The 26,176-nt window shown below is 40.6% G+C and overlaps 1 protein-coding gene across 1 annotated transcript in view; it reads left to right on the top strand.

Annotated features, from left to right (window-relative positions):
* Window positions 1–2,565: 2,565 nt before the first annotated feature.
* Window positions 2,566–26,176, top strand: part of PKIB (cAMP-dependent protein kinase inhibitor beta) — a 92,138-nt gene continuing 68,527 nt past the window's right edge. Inside the window, exon 1 of the mRNA XM_034765761.1 lies at window positions 2,566–2,954. The gene's annotated coding sequence lies outside the window, so the exon portion shown is untranslated. The remainder of the gene's footprint in view (window positions 2,955–26,176) is intronic.

Below are 26,176 nucleotides of genomic sequence, written 5' to 3'. Positions count from 1 at the left end.
GCTTTTGAAAATGTTACCCAAGTGAGTGCATGGCCCATTTTTAGAAGTGATTTATGCACTTGGGTCCAGATTTTTAAAGGTGGGTAGGTATTGATGCACTCAAAATTGCGAAGTGATTTAGATGGTTAAATTATATTTTCAAACATGACATAGGCACTTAGGAACCTAAGTCTCAGTGAAAATCAATTGCATTTGGGCTTCTAGATATGTTTAGTCATACAAGTTATTGGGCTCAATACAGGGTAACTGGGTGAAATGTAATGGCCTGTGAAACACAGGAAATTAGATTAAGTGATCTAATGGGCCATTTTGGCCTTAAAAATCTATGAATCTGAGAAAGTACAAAGTCTGTATCAGATGGGAGAGTGCCACCAACTGATTCACCATTAGGTGCTGCAGACAAGGTAATAAGTGCTCCTTTCTTGGAGCTGATCAACAAACTGGTCCAAGCCCCAGATTAGCCTGGACTGGGTGTAAAAAACTATGCTGCAAAGCCATATTTGAGTTACTGTGTCTTCTCTGATGCTGTACTCTTCCATGTGTGTCACTAGGACTTCTGAGGGCATATCCCAAGGTTCTTTCTGCTGCAGTAAGATGAGTTGCTCAATCATTTCCCCCCAGTGAATTGTGGGAGAATTTATCCTTCTGGGCACAAAGGGGAATTGTGGAATATCACTGGAGGACTATCAGCACTGGAATGATTTAGCCTGTGTCCTCAGTGCTAAACGGCTGGATTACCAGCCCAAATGGAAGCTGCACTCGGGTTTTCACCTACAGCCTCAAATAAGACAGCTAGCCCAGGTTGAAAGTGTTATTAAAAGTGGGTGAGTGAGTTTTTTGTGTGTGTGTGTGTGTGTGTGTGTTGGGGGAGGGGAGGGAAGCAGTTGGGGTAACAGGAGTTAAGTGCCCAAGTTAACTCAACAGTGAAGAGACACCCTAAATACTGGCCCAGCCTATCCTTGCTTAGTTTATGTCATCACAACACAAGATGTTACAATTTATGCTAGGTATGGAGGGAAATGTAGTGTTGTACCTAGTACAATAAGGTTAAGAATTCTAGGATCATCCTAGTATTTAAAATACCAGGTCACTTCAGAAAAGGGTATAAGGTAAATTCTGAATACCGTTGAATCCTGCTGGTTTTTGGCCTCAAACCCCAAACTTTAGCAAAACAGAACACACACACACACACTCTGACATGTTCTGGAGTGTGAACATTGCAAGAATGCAGATCAAGCACATCAATCTTGCTGGACCAGTGCCTACAAAATTCATGGTGTGAATAGAGAACAAGTTAATTGCTCCTACTGTACCTGGATCTAAATAGACAGAGGAATACATCAGAAAAATCTGTTTCCCATGCAATGAGTTTCTCAAAGCTGTCTAGGGGGACTTTGATACACATCTTCCATTAATATGTTTAAAATTAATGGAAGATGAGTCTAAATCCCCTAAACTGTTTTGAAAATCTAAGTCAAGAGCTGATCAGCTAAACTCTCATGTCATCCACATCTGCTTAGACAAGTTCTGTTGGCATGAAATTTGGTTGTATGGAGAAAGATCAAGATGTGAGGATCTCCATTATTAAGATTTCACTGAAACATGATTAATTAGATATAGGTTTTAATTGATGTTAAAGGTTGGCTGTAATTGCTGTCTATCTGGGGGAGGGAGGAGATTTGGGGTTTAAGTGAAAAAATAATCTACACTTTGGTGGAAGAAGGTGGGTCCATATTTGGACTTTTCAAGTTCTTGTGTATCAGGATGTACTAGAGGCTAGATTTTCATAATACATGTAGTAGACTGTGCAGGTTTGTGGCCAAAAAAAAAAAAAAAAAAAAAAGGTTGGGTCTGGCAACATCTACATGCCAGTTATTTGTGTTTTGCTTTGCTCATGCAGCAGAATGTGTTGAAGTTTTTGATCATGTAGGATCCAGGAGATGTACTATTGGTTTTGATTGACCAATATCCTCCCGATTGTACAAAGACTGTGGAATTTAGTGAACTGAAATTAAAAAGGAGAGGGATCCAAGTAACAGGTATATTTTCCCAGTGCTATTGGGTGGAGATGCACCAGGGTAATCTTTTTCCCACTAATGCAAGGTGCAGCGGTACTTGTGTTCTTTAATAACGTATTGTACACTTCGTGTTGTGGAAGGGGGCAAAAATTGATCCAGGTTTTTATGGTGCTTTTTTTGTCTATATCAGAGTCAGGGGTGTGTGTGTGTGTGTGTGTGTGGTAGGAATGGCTAAACTTATTCCATGGAATTTGGGGTGCGAGGGCCAAAAATTGGACGACTCAGGCAGGATCCCTGGGTCAGATCCATTTGTGTGTGTGTGGCACATGCTCCAGGCTGCCTGCGGGTCCAGCTCTTTACCTTTTCCTGGTCTCTTTAATCTCTACCTTCTAGAGTTTCCCATTGTCACCTAGAAGCACAGGAATTCAAAAATTCCAGCAACAGCCCCTTTTATCCAGCCCCGCCCCTAATCAGCCTGGGATTTAATAACACACTGGGGGTGGGACGGAGAGGGCAGATTGAAGGAAACTGTCAGAGCAGACAGGAAAGTCCCGGACCGATGGCTGCTGCCACCTCTTGATACATGCTGTATGGGTACGGCCTGTGTTCTGACTTCGCCGCTGTCTCAAGGGTTAAGGGGAGGGTATATAATTCACTGGCCCGGGCGCTAACTGGAGCGCTTTCGTGGGATCTTCAGAGAGAGAGAGAGAGAGAGAGAGGGTGCGTCCCCGTAACTCCCTCCCTCCGCGTCGATGCTCATTTCTCCAGCTGGCACAGGAGTGTGAGCTGCTCTTCCCTGATTGTTAGCTGCGCGGTGCCCTCCTTGGACTGGAAAGGCTGCAAGCCTGAGGCTGTCAGTCAGGAAGGGGGCAAAGCAGGGAAACTTCGATCGCCGCTGGGAGCTCATCTGTGTGCCTCTGCTCCACCGAATGACTGGTGAGTACAGGGGCTTCTGCTTGGGACAAGCCAAAGTCCCCCAGTTTTTAAGGTCTGCTGCGTGGTGGGCTCAGATTTGTATTTAGCGCGCCCTTAAAACCCACCACCACAGTCTGTTATCACCTGGTGCCGTGTAACTGAGCTTTCCCATCAGCTGAGCTGTTGGGAGTCGTGGATTTTTAAAAAAATACTTTGATTCTTCATAATCTTGCCCGCGGAGTGCTGAAATCCACCCCCGCCCGCCTGCCTCCCTAGCCGGTGATTTCAACGCAAATCCATATTTTTAGGCGCTCTGTTGCACAACTGGGGATGCCCTGGCGGCTCCCAGCGCGGGAGCGTCTCTCTCCTGCCGAGCGTGGCACTTTGGGTTCGTTGCCGGGCAGGTTTGTTAAATGCCAGCTGAAGAAAAGTCTCCCTGGGGCTGGGGGAAGTGCTGAAGTCCGGCGCAGCTGTGGCTCTCCGCACGGGATTGAAACGGGGAGCAATTAGAGCAGGCACTGAGCTCCTCCGGAGCTGGGGGGCAGATCCTTCCTTCCCTAGCCTGGAAGGTAGGCAGGTAAGTGCTGGGAAGGGACCCTGGGAGGGGGGTACTGTTGCCTGCTGGTGTGGACCCAGATCGTGTTGTGCTACCGGATAATTTACATCGGGGGAGAGGACCTGACTCCCCTCCTCTCCCCCCATCGCTGATTAGATGCTTTCTGCTGATCCTGGAACGATGAAGAGAGGCTGAGAAGGAGCTCAGAGCAGTGCACTCTTCTGTTTACAGCCCGCCACATGTGCTTTCTATTTGATTCTTTTCATTCGCATCTGCAAAAATCCCACAAACTCCGCTGCCAGGATTATTCTGTGGCCTAAATGTCATTTACGGGAATTATTCTCTTGGCTCTAAAACGTGCCCACGGACAGCTCCCTCCTCGCGTTGAAATAACATTAAGATTTTCACACGTCTACATCAGGCTGACTCTGGGAGCTGAGACTGTATTTCCAATAGAACTTCCCACAGGCCTTAGAGTAGAAAAAGGGCACAACAGGTTTTTAGTCCGAATTGTTTCTTTATTCAAAAAAATCAATATCCTAAGCAGATACATTCTGTGACAAAGTGCTTTAAGGATGTATGTTGTATAGCCTTAGTTACCGTTAAAAAAAAAAAATCTCTAAAAGCTGTAGTAAATGGGTGTGGCTCTTGGGTCAATAGCGTACCCAGGGAATTAATACATATGTGTATGGAAATTGAGAGCACAGGAAACAATGGTTTGAAAGAAAGTGTTACAGTTTAATGGCTCAGACTCTCTATCCTTTCACTAAAAAATGGATTTTCCAGACAACTGATTATTGGCTAAATCCATCATGGTTCACAGATCATTGAATCAAAAGATTGCAACAGTTATTACCATCTTTTCAGCAGCAGTTAGGCACTAGCACACATGTAGGCTGGGTTCATATAATTAAAATTTCTCTTGAAAGGTGGCATGAAAAAAGTTACCCTTCAAGCAGTGGGGAAGGGTGACTCAGTTGGTTCTAAAATAGAGCTGATGGTTCAGTGTTTAGGGGCTAGCTAGGGACTCTGAATACCTGGGTTCAGGGCACCCTAGACTTTCTAGGTGACTTTGGGCAAGTCACTTATTTAGAGTCTCTTTGTGCTTCAGTGCCTCATTAGTAAAGTAGGGCTAGCAGTCTTTTCCTATCTGAGGAAGGGTGCTGTGAGGCTATATTCATTAAAGGTTTTGAGGTGCTCAGATATTAGATTAATAAGGGTCATAAGTACCTCGGATTCTTTCTCAATCAGATATAATAAATTTTCCCATGCAAAAATGGTCAAAAGTGCTCCAAAGCTATTATGTTCTAATCCTTTACCAAATTTAGTTTTGAAGTTAGTCAGTTTTCAGTTATGTAAATATGGGAAAGTAAACAAGAAGTATTATTTGTTATGCTTTATTTGAATATAATACAATAACATTAATTAAAATAAATCTCTGAACAGTAAATTTGAACCTGGAAGTCCAGAACTATTGTGTCATGAACAGTGATGCTATATAGATTAAATCAACATGCATTTTTTATGCAAACAACAATTCTGGAAAATGGGATAAAATATATCTTAAAATTTCAGCTATCTGTGATTGAAAGAGATTTCTTTATATCTTGGTCTGTTGATCAAGTAGAAAATGTTCAAATGCTAACATAAATTTCCTCTCCTTTCTAATGGTAACAAAGTAATTGCAGTGAGAGAAAATTTCCCTGGATCAGTTATGATGTTTTTTTCCCCCCGTGCAAATGTTTAAAACAACACCATCATTACCACCCTGGCTTCTGGACAGAAAACAAGAGTTTTTCTAAAAAGAAGGAATAAGAAAACATGCAAAATCCATTGATTCTTTTGGTCACCTAACATGAAGCTGGCATGTAAATGAGCTACAATACACTGTACTGTATATCCAGTATCTATAGACACATTCAGTTCCCATAGATTTATTTTAAAATATAATAATAAAAATAATAGACCTTGGTAATTCTAAGAAGGTTTTAACTCTTACAGATGGTCAGGAATTTTTCAATAAAGTATTTTTTGTCAGAAATGCTGATTTGTGGAAACTGCAACTTTTTGTGAAAACAGAAGGTTTCTCAGCTCTACAATTGAAATTCTGGTAAAAAGCAGAGAGAGAGAGAGAAGCTCCTACTCACCTGGGAGACACACATTTGAGTCCTATTCCAAATGAGCCTGAGCATGGACTTAAACCTGGATCTTCTACATCCTAGATGTGTGACCTAATCACTGGGCTATTAAGTATCTGTCTCTTTTGTGTGAGTGGTTGTTTTTGTGAAAAATTTCAAAAGGTTTAGGTTTCATTCCAATGCAGAATGAAAGATGTTGAAACCTCAAAATTTTCATGAAACAGAACTTTTATTTTTCAGCCATCCCTACTAACTCAATTTTCAGTCTGTAGACTATACTAATTGTTCCAACAGTGTGAGCAGAGAATAAAATCCCTTTTGGGTTTAGCAGTGTCAGTGTAAGAATATGAAGATCTGTGTATAGACTTGTTTATGTCTTCAAAGCTTTTAGCTGCTAACAAAAAAATCTTGATGAAGTGTTTAGCAGAACAGGAAACCCAAAAACTGAGATAAAATAAGGACTATTTCTTGTTTACTTCTGTTCATTGCAGATACCTTGGGGTTCAAGCTGATCCAGTTTTTTCATTTGAATTGCTAATATCCCTTTTGAAGTGGTGAAATAATTGACTACAGTGTCTGTCTATATTCTGTTGTTTATGAAATGCTGCATCGTAACTGATGAAAGCTTCTTTAAAAAACAAACAAACCTAAATTAAAACATTCCTAGAAAGATGCAAGTAATTTCCAAAAACCAATCCTTTAGTGCACCATAAGAATGAAAGTTTTAATCTTATGCTTTCTATTCCATGTAGGTTGGAATATGCATACCACTCCAGTTTAATTAAGTTTAATCATGTCATAGCAGTTACAAGTTCATGCAGGTTAGGCTTTTTCACTCCGATGTGCTATAAAAACAGAAATGATCTTTAAGAAATCCAGACAAACTCAAAGAAAGATATTGATGTGAACCATAGAATCCAAAGATAGAAAAGACTTGTTAGGTCGTCTAGTTAACTGCCTGTCAGTACAAAAATGTCCCCTATTGTCCATTTATTGATAGACTAGTATAATTACCTATTTCAAACAAGATTTGAACCCCACATTTGGTTAATGAATCATTCATGAGCAAGTCTGATTTTCATAAATGTTTGTGCTCAGGGATAAGTTAGAAAAAGCAAAGGTATATGTATTCTTGTAATCTCTGCCCACAAGAGATGTTTCTCATAGTAGATGGTGGAGATGTTCAAAATATTATTATGCATGCTTTCTGTACTCCTTGGGCATGGCTTGCCCTCAGTGGGACCCAAATACACCCAGGGACTCTGCAGGTCTCTCTGGGTTTGGCTTCTCCTTGATGGGACTCAAGGGCCCTGTTTGGCTCTTCTTGGCTGAGGCTCCTTGGGTATGAATCCTTGATGAGGGTGGATGGAGAAGGCAAAAAAATGACAGTAACCTCCCAACTCTCTCACCCATGACACAATGAGCTGTCACAGAGTAGATTGTGAAGATCTTCCTAACTTGAACCTTTCCCTCCCCCCCTTTTTTTACATGATTTGAGGAACAGTGAAATAGTTAACAATGTTAATTTTTAAAGTATTAGTATTGGGCAACAGAGTTAGCACCCATTGAAATGAATAGGGCAGATCACAGCTCTTAGACTTATTGTTTCAGTTTTTACAAATGTAGGCAGAGGTCATAGCATCAGTGAGATTCAGGTCATGTTTCTGAGACTCTCTCAGCTAGACATTTCCTTTTTTTTTTTTTTTTTTTTTTTTTAAAGTAAGCTTAGATTCTGGAGAACAAGAAGTCAGCATGAAATAAATGCAGGCATGCCCAAATGCCAGGTACTAAGCCCATTCTGGGCCCTATATGTACTATTCAAAAGTACATTGTTGTGCTCAACGATTTTCATCCTACAGAGTATTCGTGAACTGATTGCTTCTACTGTTTGCTGTTCAACACTGATGTTTTGTGAATGGTGGTATTCTATTCCCTGGATTATTAAAACCCTTGAAATGGGAGACCAACACCAAGCACAAAAAAATAAACAAACAAAACCCTTCCAGCACAAATATTTGGATAAATGAACATTTGTGCTAAAATTTGTGAAACTACTTGAATTTGTATTTTCATGAGTATGTGGTGGTTAGCAATGAGTATTTGGACAACTAATCAAATGGCCCTCCAAGGATCATAGCAAACCAAACATGACAATTTATTTGTGAACATTTTCACAAATCAGTTTGCTTACGAAACACAGCTGGTCAAATAATGTTTGGTACAGTTTAGCTTTAAACAGATGAAGCAACATCTCTTGAAGATTACTCAACAAGCTAATAGCTTTCTTTTAAAAATCTTTCCTGTTTAAGTTTTCCTTTTGTTAATTTCATCCCATCACTCCTAGTTATGCTACTTTTTTTATTATGCTCAATCTTCTCTTCCTTCGAGTTCAGTGTCATCAAAGATTTGTAGAGTTTGGTTATTCCTCCTCTTCCCAGTAGTCATCTTAGCACTCCAGTTTGCCAGAATTATCTTAACAATGAGATTCCAAGAAATGAACACCATGTTCCATGTGCAGTTGTACCACAGGCTCACAGAGGGGGCCTATTACTTACTTGATTGATACTTCTATGGATGGGGGGCCAAAGTTGGACTAACTTTTTTGTTATCTTTTATTTACGGTGGTCAGAAAGTCAACATTCATAAATAGTTACTGCTCAGTGTTATTTATGAGAACATAACATTTCCCTATATTTTGAATAGGAAATAACTGTGGTATCTCATTTGCCACTGTGTAATAACTGCAGATAAATGTTGACTTTTAAAAGGTAATCCCTTTTATTTAGTCTCTACTATCATCATTTCTTTACTATATCATTACTGCCTTCCATACTTCCCCCTCCAAGTCAATACTTGTGTTTGGAGTATTTTTTGTCAGATGTATCCGCTTGGGTTTTTGAAAGCTGAATCTCATTTTGCAACACTGGAAGTATCCTCATTTGAAATATGGATAACCCATAATTCTGAATAAGCATGCTTTAAATAACATTAAGATTTCTGTCATGATAATTGTAGTTGATAAAATAATACTTGGTTAGTCATTTTGCTGTGAGAATAATATATAAATAAAAACGAAATTTTACTATAGTAAAATGCAACAATGAATTCACACTATTCCTGGCTCTTTTGGGTAATGTTGATCACTAATTTGGCTTCAGAACCATTGAGGTTTGAGTATCACTGGGATAGTAAGTTCATTTGCTAATTTCTTTAATATAGTAGAATATATATCATCTGAACTTGCCCTTTGTGTGTGTGTGTGTGTGTGTGTGTGAGAGAGAGAGAGAGATGAAAAATAGTTTACTATAGAATAGAGGCTATTTTTAAAAAAATATTGATCTGCACCAAAAGTGCATTAAGCTTTTCTTAACATGCATTACAAATGATTTAAATATTAACATCTGTGTTTGTTCACTAAATACTCAAACTACCAGCTGTGCTTGTACAATAATTAAACTTGATCTTATTCTCCTATGACACTAGTGTTACACTAATGAGGGGAGAATCAGGCCCGCTTATTAAAACTATTTTGAGTGGACTATGAGAAGAATATCCATACACATAACCATTTGTTCTGTTTCATCTTCTTGTACTTAGATAGCTGTAGCCAAAATTTTTCCTCCTTTTTAACTAGTTGGATCTTCTGACAGTTGTCTGGTCAATTAGTACTGTACAGTACAGATACTCTGCATTCACTACTTAGAAGAAGGTATAAAAGAAGCAAGTCAATGTTTTTATGACCTAAAGCAGATATATGACTTCCTTTTAAATCAAGTATGAATGGATCTAAAAATGCATACATCAAGAGCAGATTCTGAAAATGGAACTCGGGCAGACTGATGCTAGCAAAGACATCCGAGTTCACCATCAATCAGGGTTGTTCCACCTAGCTTGTCAAACATGGTGAGTGCTGAGCATATGCAAAGGAAACGTCTCTGGATATGAGAGTATAATATATATACTACAGATCTTCCCTTGATGATCTCCTGGACACTTGTAATTCAGTACCAGATCATGCTACAAAGACACAACCCACAGCAGGGGGTGGCATGTTGCTGCATTACCTTGGGAGAATCCCAGGAAAGAAATCATGGCTCAGGGATCCACAATTCCCTCTCTGTTCCTCCCTTAATCCAGTGGGACAGTATTTGCTGCTTACCTGTGCCAAATCTCTGCCCCCTCTGTATCCCATCTCTGCTGGCCAGTGTATTGGGGATGCAGAGCCAAGGTGCCACTCCTTCCCTTCCCACTGCTTGCCCATCTGCTCCAGGAGTGAGGGGAGAGGAATAATGGGTACATAGCATCCGGTTTTGCCTAAGCATCCAGATCCAAGTCTGCACAGAGACATAAAGAGGGTTAATTTATGCCACCATATAGCCCTGCTAGAGTGCTATATCATTTTACATTATTTGTGAATTCAAATAATTTTAGCATTGTTGATATGATGGAACTTATTAGATAAGATAAGGAACTGCATACTAAAAATGAAAATGTGTAAGATTGAAATCAAAGAGGAAGTAAATCTTAGTTTGCGTGCTGGGAACATAGGTTGTGGCTGTGGTGGAACACTTGAATGTGAATGAGTTTGCGACAGAGATATAAATATTTGCTGTGACATAATGAAAGTTCAGAAAAGGAAACCACTTATATGCTTGCTAGAAAGGTTTAATTTGGAGTATATTTGTATATGAGTATATTCGTATACATTACAGAGAATACCTGATGGTGTGGTACTGAATGAACTTGTGATGACCATATTGCTTAAAAGGGATAAAGCCATGATTGAGTTATTCAGCTGATACTAAATGGGTGCCAATGAAATCTTCATATCACACCATTATGAAATTCACCTCTCTGCATGGAGCCATTTAAGTCCAACTTAAGCCCTCTTTGCTATCAGTATTATTCAGTCCTGTGGTAGGGAAATAGGGCCTGTGGATATTTAGGATTTCTTCACTAAATCATATCTGCTCAGACAGAATTGCAGCCTTTAGTAGCTGTGAGATATTTCATCCTCATTAATAAGTATTTCATGACCCAGGAAAGGTTAACATTAAAATGAGCCTATAATTATAGTCTTCGTCCTTTGCAACAATCTAGCTTTGGTTCTTTGGCATATGTACTGTGCTGTGCACATGTTATAAGCAATTAGTAAGTACAGGTAACAAGGCTGAATCGTACAGTCCGTGCTCAGCTAAAACTCCCACTGACGTCAATGGGAGTTTCCATTGAATAGGAATTGTGGGATTAGGTCTGTAACTATTTGGAGAACTTAAAATGTATGTTGTTGTGGAAAGGATTCCTATGTCCAGTGACTGCTCATAGTAGTTTAGAGCTGAGCAGGAAAGGCAGCAGGAGAAAGGGGGAAGAATCTATCTAGAAATTGGGCTTTTGATCGGGCATGCAGCTCTGAAAATAGTGTTTGGAACTCAGCTGGGGTTTCCTCAGTGGTACACAGTAAAGGCTGGATATTGCCTGGCAATATCTTAGGGATGTATTCATGCTCCCCCAGGGCTTAACCAGATGTGAAATAGTTTTGTACTGAGATGGCAGATGATATGATCAGATTTTAAACAATCTTATAGTAGTTCATTTTCATCCAGGATATAGCTGGTGTGTTGAGGGCTTCTCTGCTTTGTCTACACTTAAGTCAATGTAAGTTACACCAGTGGTTCTCAAAGCTGGTCCGCCATTTATTCAGGGAAAGCCCCCGGTGGGCCGGGCCAGTTTGTTTACCTGCCGCGTCCACAGGTTTGGCCGATCGTGGCTCCCACTGGCTGCGGTTCGCCACTCCAGGCCAATGGGGGCTGCGGGAAGCAGCGTTGGCCGAGGGATGTGCTGGCCACCCTACATAACTTAATTCGACGTAGTTTACATTGACTTACTGTGGTGTCTATACTGCGCTATGCAGTGGGAGATGCTTTCCCGTCAACATAGCTTCCGCCTCTCATTGAGCTGGATTACTGAAGTTGACAGAGTGCTCTCACATCTATTCATCATGTCTTCACCTGATCTGCTAAATCGACCCTGCTAAATCGATTGCTGCAGCACCGATTTAGCGTGCAGTGAAGACAAGCCCTAAGCTAAACGATTTTGAGGCTGCTTTATAAACCTTCTGTGCCATTCTGGCTGGAGGAACAGCTCAGGGGTTGAGGAGTAAAATACACACTGATTATTGCTGTAAATAGTGCTGAATTTCTAACACCAATTCTTCCAGCAACTAATATATGACATATAATGAAAGTCCTATTTGGTGGAAGAAATGCAACAAAAAAATAAGATGAGTATCTCCCAACACTGTTGTTGTTCGGGTTTCCTGTTTTGAGGGTTTACAGAAATTAATTTTTGTTACTTATATTTATTTAGTTTTATTCCTAGTGCCAACTATAATGTTAGTTCTTATTTTGAAAGCTATTTTTGCCTGTGCAATTATTTTTGGGCACAATTATAAGAATTAGATATTAACATGTTCACTCCCACAAATCAGGTAGGCTGATAAAGCCTCTCACATTTTCTTTCAGTTAAATACAGTACAAAATGACACCTGTAATATTAGAGGCTAAATTGAAGTACCGGAATATTTAAAAACGTAGCGTGTAATATTAGAAAGCAGTTCAGTACAGTTGCTAGAGTGAATAAGAGCAAGGACCACCTAAGTTCTATTCCTGGTTCATTATTTGGCCTTGGACAACTAGTCACTTATCCAGTTATATTGTCCCATATCCAGATTACTCCCATGTAGGGGGATGGAGGACATTGGTCCTTCTTGCGACTTACTGTAAATAAATGTACTGTACTTGTGCCTGCAAATCTGTGGATTGGTGTTTATCTGAATTTATTTAAAAACAAAATAATATTTTGTTGCACCACATTTTAGTTTTTGGATCTGCTAAATAAAAGAACCAAAAATAATTGGAACCAAAAGAAATTGTGTCATCTGTAATTTGCAGGAACTACTCAGAGTAAGCCTGCCCACTTTTTAGCCTGCCTGCTCTTCTCTCCTCAGGTCCTACATATAGATTGAACATCTACTGAAGCTGAGTTGGCACCTAAGATTAGCTATTTATTGCATCTCCAGGAGCCCTTGTTAGACCTTGGAACATAACTCCATTCCTGAAGCAGAGTCTCGGGATGACGACTAGAGTCCACAATCCTGGAACTCTGGCTCTTCCATTACCAATTTTTTCTCTGTAAAACATGATGGATTTTTCTCCAGAGAAGATCCAGTTTGCTGGAGTATAAATTCAGTGCCAGTCCTCTGCAAAATTGCTGTCCTACCACTAGATTACAATTGTCAGATATGGCTGAAATATGAAAAATGAGGGGAGGTGTTATCTGGGGTTCTTTCAACCCAAAGCTCTTGGTAACTTTACTCTGTGCAAGGCGGTGTCAGGAAATAAATCAGGGGAGACACGGCCGTCCGACCGATAGATGGCTGGCACAAACAGGACAACACAAGAGTGCTTTCACTTAAAGCTAAACTTTACTAGTCTCAAGCACTTACACACGTCTGCAACAAGATTAGTAAAAAGCAACAGAGGGTCCTGTGGCACCTTTGAGACTAACAGAAGTACTGGGAGCATAAGCTTTCGTGGGTAAGAACCTCACTTCTTCAGATGCAAGAAGTGAGGTTCTTACCCACGAAAGCTTATGCTCCCAGTACTTCTGTTAGTCTCAAAGGTGCCACAGGACCCTCTGTTGCTTTTTACTAATCTTGTTGCAGACGTGTGTAAGTGCTTGAGACTAGTAAAGTTTAGCTTTAAGTGAAAGCACTCTTGTGTTGTCCTGTTTGTGCCAGCCATCTATCGGTCGGACGGCCGTGTCTCCCCTGATTTATTTCCTGACACCGCCTTGCACAGAGTAAAGTTACCAAGAGCTTTGGGTTGAAAGAACCCCAGATAACACCTCCCCTCATTTTTCATATTTCAGCCATATCTGACAATTGTAATCTAGTGGTAGGACAGCAATTTTGCAGAGGACTGGCACTGAATTTATACTCCAGCAAACTGGATCNCTTCAGGACCAGACTCCAAAGAGAAACTGCTGAGCTCCAGTTCATTTGCAAATTTGACACCATCAGATCAGGATTAAACAAAGACTGTGAATGGCTATCCAACTACAGAAGCAGTTTCTCCTCCCTTGGTGTTCACACCTCAACTGCTAGCAGAGCACCTCACCCTCCCTGATTGAACTAACCTCGTTATCTCCACACTGATATATACCTGCCTCTGGAGATTTCCATTACTTGCATCTGAAGAAGTGAGGTTCTTACCCACGAAAGCTTATGCTCCCAGTACTTCTGTTAGTCTCAAAGGTGCCACAGGACCCTCTGTTGCTTTTTACAGATTCAGACTAACACGGCTACCCCTCTGAAGATTAGTAAAACACCCCCAACCCTTGATAATTTCCAAAGCTGAGTATGGCTTTCGAGTGGCACAGTGGCAGCCCATCTGCCAGTGGGGAACACAAGATGCATCCAGAGGGAGAGACCAGTCCTGAAGAGTCCCCCAGAGGAGTCCCCTTATTTATACATTAGTAATAGAATGACATGTCCCATAAAGAAACCGTGTTAAGTAAGCAGTTTCAAGCAAGAGGTTCCTTCTGATTATTGATTAACCAGGTGTGGGTTTTTCCAGAACTTGCAGCCTTGAGACCTCAGTAGACATTCCTGGGGCATACCTTACTCTTTTAAAATGCATGTATCAGCAACTTCAACACAATTCTTATGAGGAAGGACGCGGGGTCAAGCTGCCCTTTCTGTGGCACCCCAAAACCCCCTCCCCTCCTGCCTTGGTCAAGCTGAGATTGCTGAATGGCCAATTTACAGCTTGCTGACGAGGCTGCTTTTTAACAATAATCCATAGTGGTTTTAGGCACTTTACTGGTTTGCCAAAGTTTCCCCATACAGAGGGACTCTTTCTCTCTAGCGTAAGTGAAGATAGATGATAGAACTTTTAATAATATTTGATATACAACATTTTATATTGCCATAGCACCTAGGTATCTCAACCAGGTGGGGCCCCATTGTGCTAGAGAGATACTGTACAAAGAGTTAGTAAATGACAGCCCCTGCTCTATAGAGTTTACTGTGATATTTTCCAGGGGTATCCAGAGTTGTGATACACCTCATTACCATCTGCCCTTAGCATGAGGGAGCCTTGTATGTATCCTTAGTTTGGGTCAGCTTCCCACTCTACTGGCCACAGGCAACGCAAACATTTCTCTCTAGGCCTGCTGCCACTCTACAGATTAGTGATTGGTACACCCCATCTCTTGAGCCTGGATCTCCCCTGGTCCACTGGACATTCACAGTTAGGGTGACCAGATGTCCCGATTTTATAGGGACAGTCCTGATTTTTGGGTCTTTTTCTTATATAGGCTCCTATTACCCCCCACCCTGTCCCGATTTTTCTCATTTGCTGTCTGGTCACCCTACTCGCAGTATTCACCGATCTGCTGCTCGTAAAGAAGCAGTACACCCCAGCTTACCAGCTCCACCTCAGATCACTGCTCTGCCTAACTTAACTCACACTGCACTTAGGTCTGTTTACAATGAAATAAGAATACATTTATTTAACAAAGCGCAGAGACTCAAGTAATGGAAGAAGTACTGGAAACAAATGGTTACATATATAATAACATCATAACATGTATTCTGGAGCCTAAACTTAATTAACAAGATTTTATCATGTCTTAGAGTATTGCCCACCCCAAATCCTTGCAGTGCTTTACAGCCAGGTTGGCTGTGACCCTCCTTTCATGACACCTGCATGCTATCAGCTTGCCTCCTAGGTGAAGGATTTTGTGTATTTCCTTGCACTCTAGAATATGTCAGAACAATAATTTGTAATTTATTCATGAACAGGACATCCTCCTGCTGTGTGTTTCAACCTGTACATTTTCTCTGTTGTAGATTTCAGTCTTTTATTCTGCCCCTGACTTAGTAGGCAAATAAGCCTCCATTGAGAGGCATACAATATACAAATGACCAGACAGGGAGATAGTTATCTGCTACCTCCTGCCCGAAAGGAACATTTCTGAGGTGTCTCACCTCCTGGTGATCTGCCTTAACTCTAAGGCTTTAAGAAGATAGTTTTTAGCATACATAAATAACTTCTTAAATATTATCTGTACATACATTTTGCAATGATTATGATAACCAGTGGGCTACTAGCTCTCTGTAGAGCCCTCAAGTGCCAACTTTTGGTGAAGGATTATGCATATATCTGACCCAGGGATCCCTGTAAAACCCCATGTACCTCTTGTTCCCTCTGCCATTTGGCATGAAGGGGTCTCTGGGTCACATTCACTAATATAAATTATATTAATTAAATATGGGCTTGTTTGTGTGATATCAAATGTGCATTTACTGTACCTGCTGTGTCCAGGTTGTCACAATTGTATTCTGTAAACTATAGCCTTTGTTAGATTAAGAGTGTTCCTGAAGGCAAGATGCAGTGTTAGGAAAATGTGAAAGTTTTGTAAAAATATTTTTTGCTGAAGTGTTAGCACAATCAAATATTTACATTTGTTATTCAGAAGTGAAAAGCTAATCCTATCACTTCCCCCATCATCAGGCATAGGCTATAATAGGATATTGTCTAGGTTTTAAAGAAGGGACTTCTGCACAAGGTTGGTGGTTTTTTAATATCTGACAAGTGATTTTTTCTTCTCTGGGAAGAGCAAATTTTAAAAATTCAGTAAGAGCAGCTTTCATGTTCTTTACTCTTAACACAGTCTTTAAATGACTTCTCAGGAGAGCTCAAGTATAGTGAAAGCTCATGCTAATGAAGTCTCCAGAGAAAGTATAGTTCTTCACTAATACTATTAGGACTTAAGGCTGCCTCCATGAAGAGTGATTACTTCTATTATGGATGTGGTCACACTTATGTAAACATCAGGCAAAAGCTCTTCTCTGTATTGTGAAATTGCAGGAGTGCCCAGGGGCTCCTAGGTAAGTAATTGAACATGTGTTCTCTGAGAGGTATAACAAAGCTTTTGCATTAGTAAGCAGGTGCTGCTTCCGTCCGCCCCCTCCTTTTCCTCCCATCAGTAGCTTGAAACTTCTCAGGGCAAGTCTACACTACAAAATTAAGTCAACCTAAGTTACGTTGACATACAGCCATCGTAGTAATTAATTTGCTTTTGAATATCCACACTACAACCCTGGCAGTGCACATCCTCATTAGGAGCACTTGCACTGATTTAACTGATTTAACCTGGGACAGGTTCTGAAAGGCAGCAACAGTCAATGTAAGCAATGCAGTGTCTTACACCGACACTGAGTCAACCTAACTACATCGATTCAAGTGCTACGCCTCTCGTGGAGGTGGAGTGGGCAAGTTACATTGGTGGGAGCGACATTTTAGTGTAGCCATTTACAGAGTTAGGTTGGTGTAAGCTGCCTTACATCAACCTAGCTCTATAGTGTAGACTAGGCCTCACTCATGGCTGTTTGCCTTAAAGGGGTTTAGAAGTTTAAAAGAATTTAAAGGTGAGGCTTTGTTCTGTGTACATTACAGGAATATTCATTTCTTTACCTTAGACTCATTTGTATGCAGGAAAAGTCAGAATTCTGAAAGAAGGTGAGTTTAATAAAAAAAACCAACAACAATATACATCTCTCAGTTACTATGGGAATGTTCTTGTATTGATGTGGGCTGCAGGCTATTCATCTGAATGATGAATATTAACATTGGATCAGGACAAAATAAAACATTTAATTGAATATGCTGTGTGTGATGGGGTGACTATCTCACATTTATCCACATGGGCCAATTAACCCAATAGGCAGCAGATTAAGGAGGCTCACCTGGGCAGGAATAGGCGGGGCCTATAAAGCCCAGGAGCTGAAAGGAGAAGGGGGCTGCTGGAAAAAGGCAGACATTTCCAGGAGAAAGAGAGGAGTGAGTGGAGACTGCAGATGACAGTCACTCCCTGGGAAAAGGGAGGAGGTTTTGGGGAACTGGTAGGCCCAGGAAGACAAGGGGAACCAGCAGTAGGAAGAAGCCCAGGGATAGAGTAGTGAGGCCAGAGAGAGAAGGCCCGGATTGCTGAGCTGAGGGTCCCTGGGCTGGAATCTGGAGAAAAGGGTGGGCCCAGGTTCCCCTACCAGCCAGTGGTCGAGTGGCACAGAGGCAGTGAGAGGGAAGAGTGCCTATGAGTATTGAGGAGCTAAACCTCCCGCAGGAGGGGGGAACACTGACAGCTATGCGGCTGGGGGGCCGAGCCATGATGAATACGCTGTGGTTTCTGAGGCTGTGGGAGGAGCTGCAGGCGGACAGAGTGGTAGTGTGCCAACCGTGGCCGGGGGGTGTCGGTCTCGAGCTAATCTCCAGAGTGCCTGGAAAAGGCACCAGTCCGGTGATGAGTGGTGCATCCTGTGACACTATGTCTCTAAGAAAGAACTTAATTAGAATTAGTAGCTAACTTTTCTGCTCTGATACATTTTAATCCTTACATAAAGGACAGTTTACACATTGTTCTATATAATTCATATCTATTAGTGACTTGATCCTCCCCCCCGAATTGCTGAGATCAATAAAGCTCTAATAACTTAAATGGAGGATGTGAGTGATCAGTATCTCTGAGGATTAGCTCACATGTGTATATAAAATCTGTCCCCATCATATAAAGTAGTGATCTAAGTGAGTCCATCTCAAAAAAAGATATATTGGAATTAGAAAAGGTTCAGAAAAAGGCAACAGAAATGATTAGGGGTATGGGATGGCTGCCATATAAGGAAAGATTAATAGGACTGGGATTTTTCAGCTTGGAAAAGAGACAACTAATGGGGGATATGATTGAGGTCTATAAAATCATGACTGGTGTGGAGAAAATAAATAAGGAAGTGTTTGCTCCTTCTCATAACACAAGAACTAGGGGTCACCAAATGAAATTAATAGGCAGCAGGTTTAAAACAAACAAACAGTATTTTTTCACACAACTCACAGTCAACCTGTGGAACTCCTTGCCAGAGGATGTTGTGAAGGCCAAGACTATAACACAGTTAAAAAAAAAACTAGATAAATTCATGGAGGATAGATCCATCAATGGTGGGCAGCAATGATGTCTTTAGCCTCTGTTTGCCAGAAACAGGGAATGGGTGACAGGGGATGGATCACTTGATGATTACCTGTTTAGTTCATGCCCTCTGGGGCACCTGGCATTGGCCACTGTCAGAAGACAGGATACTGGGTTAGATGGACCTTTGGTCTGACCCTGTATGGCCATTCTTATGTTCTTAGGAACTGAATGGCAAACTTTTAACAATGGCAGCTGGGTCAGGAAAGTCTGCTCTCTTCTACAACCTCCCTATATTTATTAAAGAAATTATCTAAGTGAGAGAAGGTAAGTAAAGTAATGAGGTGAGTCAACATTGCTAGATTAGAGCCTGGTGAGTGTAATATAGGAATTCTGTGCTTCTTATCTGAATAATGGCCTTTGTATGCTTCCTTGCTCAGCTGAATAATCTGTGTCTCAGTACAGGGTAGAAGGTGTTACGTGATCCTTTTACTATCTGAAGCAATTGTCTTGTTTTCTTGTTCTTTAGACACTGATTTACTTGTTACATAGAGCATATACTTCTGTGATTGGAGTTCTATCTTATAGTGTGTGTGTGTGTGTGTGTGAGAGAGAGAGAGGAAATTTAGGGTTTTGTTTAAAGCCCTGAAAAGCTGAGAATTCTGTTCTTGTCTCACCCTGTTGAGACTAGGTATTGCAGCTCTCTTTTTGATCAAATTTTGATCTGATTTGTGCCTAGGAGGCCTGATCCAAAGCCCAGTGATGTCGAGAGGAAGACTCTCATTGACTTAAACAGGTGTTGGATCGGGTCCATGAAAAACGCGAGCAGGTAGAACAGCAAAGAAATGCATCTCCCAAAGGGCACCTGTAACCAGGCCTCTTGCCTCTTTGATGTTTCAGCTCTCCTCAGGCTCACACTGTCAGCTCCCTCACAATTTCCTGACCTTTGATCAAATGGCCAAATAGTAACTTTGCTCCTGCTCCTGCTCTGTTAAGGTCAGAAGTCAAGCGGGGTGCCTCTGTGGGATGCCTACCAGCAGTTGTCCTCAATAGAAGAGCATATGCAGCCAGTTCCGATTACCTTAAACAAAAGCAAAACATATTTGTCCTGGGGTAGACTACAAAGAGAACTATCAAATGACAATTGCAAGTAGACACATCTGGTCAGATATGATAACAAAAATAGGACAGAGCCTTTGTTACAAAAGTAGAGAGTGACTCTTTACAGCATTGTGAAGTAAAGTTCTTCACCTGAAGGCTATTGGGCCTTCTCCCAGCTTGTTACCTCTGAGTTTCAGCTTCCCTCTGAAAGTCTGTGTGTCATATCACTCCCCTCACTGAGACATAGCCCAGCAAGTAACTCTGTGTCTTGCCATCCTCAGTGGCACGAGCTGAGGGATTTACTGGCCGCCCTTCCCGCAGCCCCCATTGGCCTTGAACAGTGAACCGTGGCCAGTGGAAGCCGCGATCGGCCGAACCTGCAGACGCGGCAGGTAAACAAACCGGCCCAGCCCGCCAAGGGCTTTCCCTGAATAAGCGGGCAGACTGACTTTGAGAACCACTGATGTAGAGTATTGACAAGAAAACTGAATCAGTCACTTGATTTGATTTGCCTAAAAATGAAAAGCTAACATAATTATGGAAATTTTGTTATATATTCTGAGTGGAACTCCTAATGTATTTAATTCAGTATTTACTATATTGATGAACTAATTGGTCAACGGGCCAGTCTTTGTAAAAACAACTAAATTATATTTCACAAAGAAAAAAGAAATCATTTTGGAGTCTGTCCATCTTTCAAAATGTTGGTAACAGGTGAACCAAAGCTTTTAAAGCTGTTAAAAAAACTTGCACAATTTGTTCAGACGTGTATTTTGAAAGTTCACATGAGTTGACATCCTCCTTTTGATGCTGTTCTCTGTTATATAAATTGGTAGTTGTCATCTTAGTGAATTTAAAGTAGCCCATACCTTAAGCTGTGATAAAATGTAGAAGTTAGTCAAATTTCATACCTCAGAATTCAATATTTTTATCAGTAGAGGGATCTGGGGGGGGGGGAGATGAGGCTTACACAAAAAATTCTTAAGGAGACCATTTAAAAATGCTTAATGCTGATGAACTCATTGAGAGATTTAATTGTAAATTCTTCAAAAATACATTCTGAACCGTGAGATCTGAAGCAGGCCCTTTATACATGGTCAGATCTATGCCCTGACCTAATTTCTATACTTCTCCCTTGAGACTTAGCTGTCCAAAACTTTGTGATTTTATATTTATTGTTCCAGAAGAGTCAATGAGCATTTAAAAAAAAAATCAATTTAGATTTTGGTTTTGAAAAACCAAAATGTGGTCTGATTTTTTTAAAATCTAGGTTCCTTTTTACCTAAATCAACAATAGTTAGGAAAGATTGTTTAAAAAGTTCCACTTCTAGCCCCTGTCTAATTCAACTATGTGGATTTCTACTGGCCCTGGTGGGAATTAAGAAATCGATTTTTTTATAGCTCCCAACTCTCCAACATTCAAAGACGTAACAGTGAAGAAAAGCATTACCGTGAGGATGTAGCTTATATTAATGCTTTTCTCTAGTGTGAATGAAATTTTCTATAATCTGTTTCCTCATTCAATATTTCTGATGTCAATAATTTATATAATAATACCAGTGGATCTGATGATTTGGTATATAAATGATAGCCAGTTGTTCAACCGTGTGTATAAAAAGTCAGAGAGTTTGGCAATTTAGGTTGAGGTGAGACATAAATGACATTTGAAACTAAACTCTTCACAAAAAGGAGATGTTGGTCAGATGCTGCATAAGGTAACAGTGGCAATTGGTAGGGTCTAAAGAACTCTTTGATATGAGCAAATATTGATTGCTTGTTACATCCCAAAGTATAACGTGGAGAACTTGTGTCAGTGTTAAATATAGAAGGATGTTTATTGGAGGTCTGTGCTGTTAGAAGAGAGAGACTGAACATGGGGAAAAAGATGCTGCAACCTATTGTACTAGCATGGCATTGGAAAGGAGAAGACAGACTTTGCTAAGATGTAAGACTTTGAATCCTACTTGAGCAATAGATTGTAACCAGAATATATGACCTGGCTAGTTAGGCTGTGACTCAGTATCCATACTATTAGGTTTTACTCTGCTTCACCTTTGTATTGGCTTGATTTTTATTATCCATGTCAAATAAACCTTGATGCATTTCAGTCCATTGGCAGTGGTAACTATTGCCTTAGTGAAGGCAAAAACTGCTAGATGTTTCTTTGAGAAACTCCAGACCCTGATCTCAGATAGCGTGGGATCACTTGGTCAAAGGCACAGGCACCTTCTCAAAATGGTGTGGAAAAAGGTGCTAACCTCAGTCAGTATGGGTATAGAGGAAGCCTAATGACATTGAATAGAAATTCTTTGGTATAGTTTCAGTGAGAGAATAGCAGGTTTGTGTGGGACAGAGGGGCTAGAAAGGGTGGTCAACTGTATCTTATAACTTGCTACAGTTGAGAGGCATATATGCTACTGGGGAGTGTATCCCTGGTTAAGAATTAAGCTAAGGAATGCTACAACATGACCAGGTCTGATGTCTATGCACTGTTTGCTAAGACTCACAATGAGACACATATGTAGAATATGAGCTTCCAAAAAGGTGCATAAGTTTTCCTGAAGTAGAGGTGGGTGAAATTTTTCTGCTGGTGAAAAGTGCAGAGTCAGGGAAACTCAGTTTTTTCACGAATTCCTGTTGGTTTTGCCAAATTGTTTGTGTTGCACAAAAAAACAAAAACAAAATCCAAAAAAGTCAAAACATTTTGTTTTGACATTTTTGAAACAAAAACATTTCAATTTTTTGACTTAAAATGTCTTTTCCTTTTGACATTTCCTCATTTCCAAGCTCCATCTTGCTGCTGTGATTTTCCACAGTAAGAACAATGAGGGGTCCTTCCATGGGCAGAGAATATAAAAGGCCTTGAAAACCCCTCCATCTTGTATTCAGTCCTGCTTATGACCTCTGTAGGAACCTTGCTACAAACTGAAGCTCTGAACAAAGAACTGAATGACCCATCCCAGGTGTGGATGTACTCCAGAGACTTTATTTGTGCCTGTAGTTTATTCCATCACTGCTACAAGCCTGAACCAATAACTTTGCCATTACTGTATGTAATTGATTCCATTTAACCAATTTTAGCACTCATTTATATTTCTTTCTTTTTATGAATAAATCTCTAGATTTTAGATTCTAAAGGATTGGCAACAGCATGATTTGTTGATAAGATCTAACTTGTATATTGACCTGGGTCTGGGGCTTGGTCTTTTGGGATCAGGAGAACCCTTTTTCTTTTACTGGGGTATTGGTTTTCATAACCATTCATCCCTACAGCAAGTGGCACTGGTGGTGATACTGGGGAACTGGAGTGTCTAAGGGAATTGCTTGTATGGATTATGGTTAGCTAGTGGGGTAAAACCAAAGTCCTCTCTGTCTGGCTGGTTTGGTGTGCCTTAAAGGTGGAGAAACCCCAGCTTTGGGCTGTAACTGCCCTGCTCTAAGCTATTTGTCCTGAATTGGTACTTTCAGTTGTGTCCCACCAGAGGCAGCATCATTACAGCCTCATTCTGGATTGAACATACATTTTGTTTGACTCAAAACAATATTTTGAAATTTTCAGCAAACAGAAGAATAAAAAAATAGTTTGTTTTAGGTTGACCTGAAACATTTTTTTGTATTTTTCATAACTGCCAGCAAACTGAAAAATCAGTTATTCACAGCGGTAGCTTTGAATGAGCAGCATTCCAGTGATTGCACTCCCTCCTTTATGTACGTGAGGAACACATCTTTGAATATTCTCTTCTGGAAGTCAGAAAAGCACAGAAGCCTCCGCTCGGCCAAGATAAACTCGAGCACTATAACTGCTTGCAAATGGAAGCTGCAGATGAAATGCACTGGGGTTATGTACTGATTTTTTTTAATTACGTGTCAGCAGAAGATTGTCATTCAGCAGGAAAACTCATTTCTGATAACTGCTTTAGATCTGTAGTTCCACACAGAAGTGCTACACTGTGTTGTTAGTTTATAAGGTTTGCCACAAAAATATGTCAGCTAAAATGATATTCGTCTAGAAAAAACAAAGTTTAACTGCGGTGAGCGTTTAGTATGCAGTCACTGGGAATCCAATTTAAATATTTACACTGCTAACAAAGTATCTGAACAAAATACCACTATATCTGCTGCCACAGATTTCTGGAGGACACTAATCCCCTTTCTACAAATCAGAAAAACAAGAAACAGAGGGAGGAGGTAAAAATGACTAAAATTGTTTTTCTGATTGTGCTGCAATTGCTAACTAAATTAGATGTTATTTTTTCTAAAAAAACTGACTGTGCTTTTCAGGCTGTGGCATTTTCATTTGAGCAGTGTTTTTTCCCCCTGTAGATTACAGTATAAGAAAGCAATCGGTAAGTGGGCAGAGTACATCTTAATGGAGCACATCATTGACTTGACAGGTGAACAAGTTGTTCAGGCAGCAAAGTTTGCAGAAGCCAAAAAAGGCTTGAACACTTATTTTGTGCCATCAACCCATGGGGTTGTGGACAATGCTTTTGACAGCAGGGTTCATTATACAAGGTGGAGAACTGAAGCAAAAGGTCAGGTTAATATGGACTTAGCTTTGATCGTAAATAATAATGGACAAATTGAAGAGCTGATGTAACAGGAACTCACTGTAGTAAAGTCCAGGTTAGTCCTATTTGAGGACTGTCAGCATGTCCATTTGCCAGAGTAAAATCTGGCCCAGAGCATTATGGAGAGCTTTATTTATAGTGATTTTTAAATCGTCATGGTAAATAGTGACCATAGCAGTATAGCATTGGGGGTTCTCAACCAATTCATAGTGTGGACCACATCTTCTTACAGAGATTGCCCCATGGACCATCCTCACTGTGTTGTTGCTGCCAAGTTCCTCTTCCATTCATGATCATGCAACTTCCAGGTGGCAACTACAAGAGGTGCTTACACGGGAAAAATTTTATGTATTTTAATTATCCTGAATAATCCAATAAATCTTTAGTGTCTTTTGAAAACAGTTCATCACTAAATTGTTCTTTAATTTTCCTACTTCCATCTGTTCTGTTCCTCACACTCTTCCACTCCCCTTTGCCTCACTGTCCTCTTCCTCCGCTATTGCTTCTTCTCTTCCTTCCTGCTACTGAGTTCCCTTACTCTGTTGCTCTCTACATTCCTCTCCTGATAGTGGCTACCAGTTTCAGTCATGCTGGTGGCTCCAGTCCGTTAGGCTGGCTCCTGTTTGTTCTCTTCCTCCTACATATCAGACACACCTCGGAGAAGCAGCTGGAAACAAGAGGCAGGGGCCCGTGCCATATGACTAGCTAACTCTTCACAGACCACCAGCATGGCCTCTTTAGACCACAGCTTGGGAACTCTTGATGCAAAATTTATACAATATGCAAAGTACAGAAGAGTTGTCTTACCATTAGAGAACCAGGAATTGGGACTCAGAGCTTAATCCTGCTAGGTGCTGAGCACTGTAGCCAGATCCAACTAAACACTAAAGCACATGCTTAAAGTAAAACATGTGAAGTAATGTGCATAAGTCTTCTGATGGATTGGGCTAGAGTGCTCAGCACCTTGTGAGATCAAGTCCACAGTTTCTGTTCTTGGCTCCCTTTCTAACTTGCTATGTGATCTTGATCTCTCTGCCTCAGTTTATCAGTCTGTGGAATGGTTATAATTATTCACACAAGCGAGGGTTATTGCTAGTAAGTGCTTCGAGAGTCTCAGATGCCAGGTTCTCCATAAGTACAAAATATTCCTTACTTATTCAGTAGTGATCATAGAGAGAGAGAAGGGGTGTTTTGTGATCATGCGCTAGTCTTTGAAAAAGATTTCAGTATTGTGTTTCTTTTTAAAACTATCCATTGTAATATGCTTGTGCTTGAAGATGCTGATGTCAAACTTTGTTGCTATTAGGAAATGGAACAGATAATATCACTTTGAAAAGACCTAATGGAAAATGTCTATATTTTAATGTGTGCAACAGTCAAGGTCTTTTTCATAACCAAAATGTGAAGTATAGATCTAATAATCCCTTGCAGATATTTTTCAGTCTAACTATGAGAACTTTGGGTACCAAAATGAATGTACCTTGGGACAATAATTGTTCATAATTGTAATCACATGTTTCAAGAGCTGTGGGAACTGCTCCAATGCAGCCTGTTGGGAACTATCAGAATGCCATGTTTGTTTGCAAGGCAGAGGACACTTTCAAAAAATACAGTCAAAGATTTCAAGAACTTATTCAAACTGTTATTAGTAATATAAAACTGGTAAAGATCTCCTCTATTCATGGGTATATTCAATTAGAATACATTACTCACAGCCAGGCTGCTGAATCTCCAAGGATTTTAATGCCAGAGCAGAGATGCAGTAGCTTGGATTTAGTGTGAAGAGCCTCTATCATGTCTCTCTGAGGGAGATTTTAGAGGAGAATCTATTGGTGAGCAGAAGATAAAATGAAG

This window comes from Trachemys scripta, chromosome 3 (genome assembly GCF_013100865.1).
Source record: "Trachemys scripta elegans isolate TJP31775 chromosome 3, CAS_Tse_1.0, whole genome shotgun sequence".
Lineage (NCBI taxonomy): Eukaryota > Metazoa > Chordata > Testudines > Emydidae > Trachemys > Trachemys scripta.
This window is presented reverse-complemented; position numbering and strand designations above follow the sequence as displayed.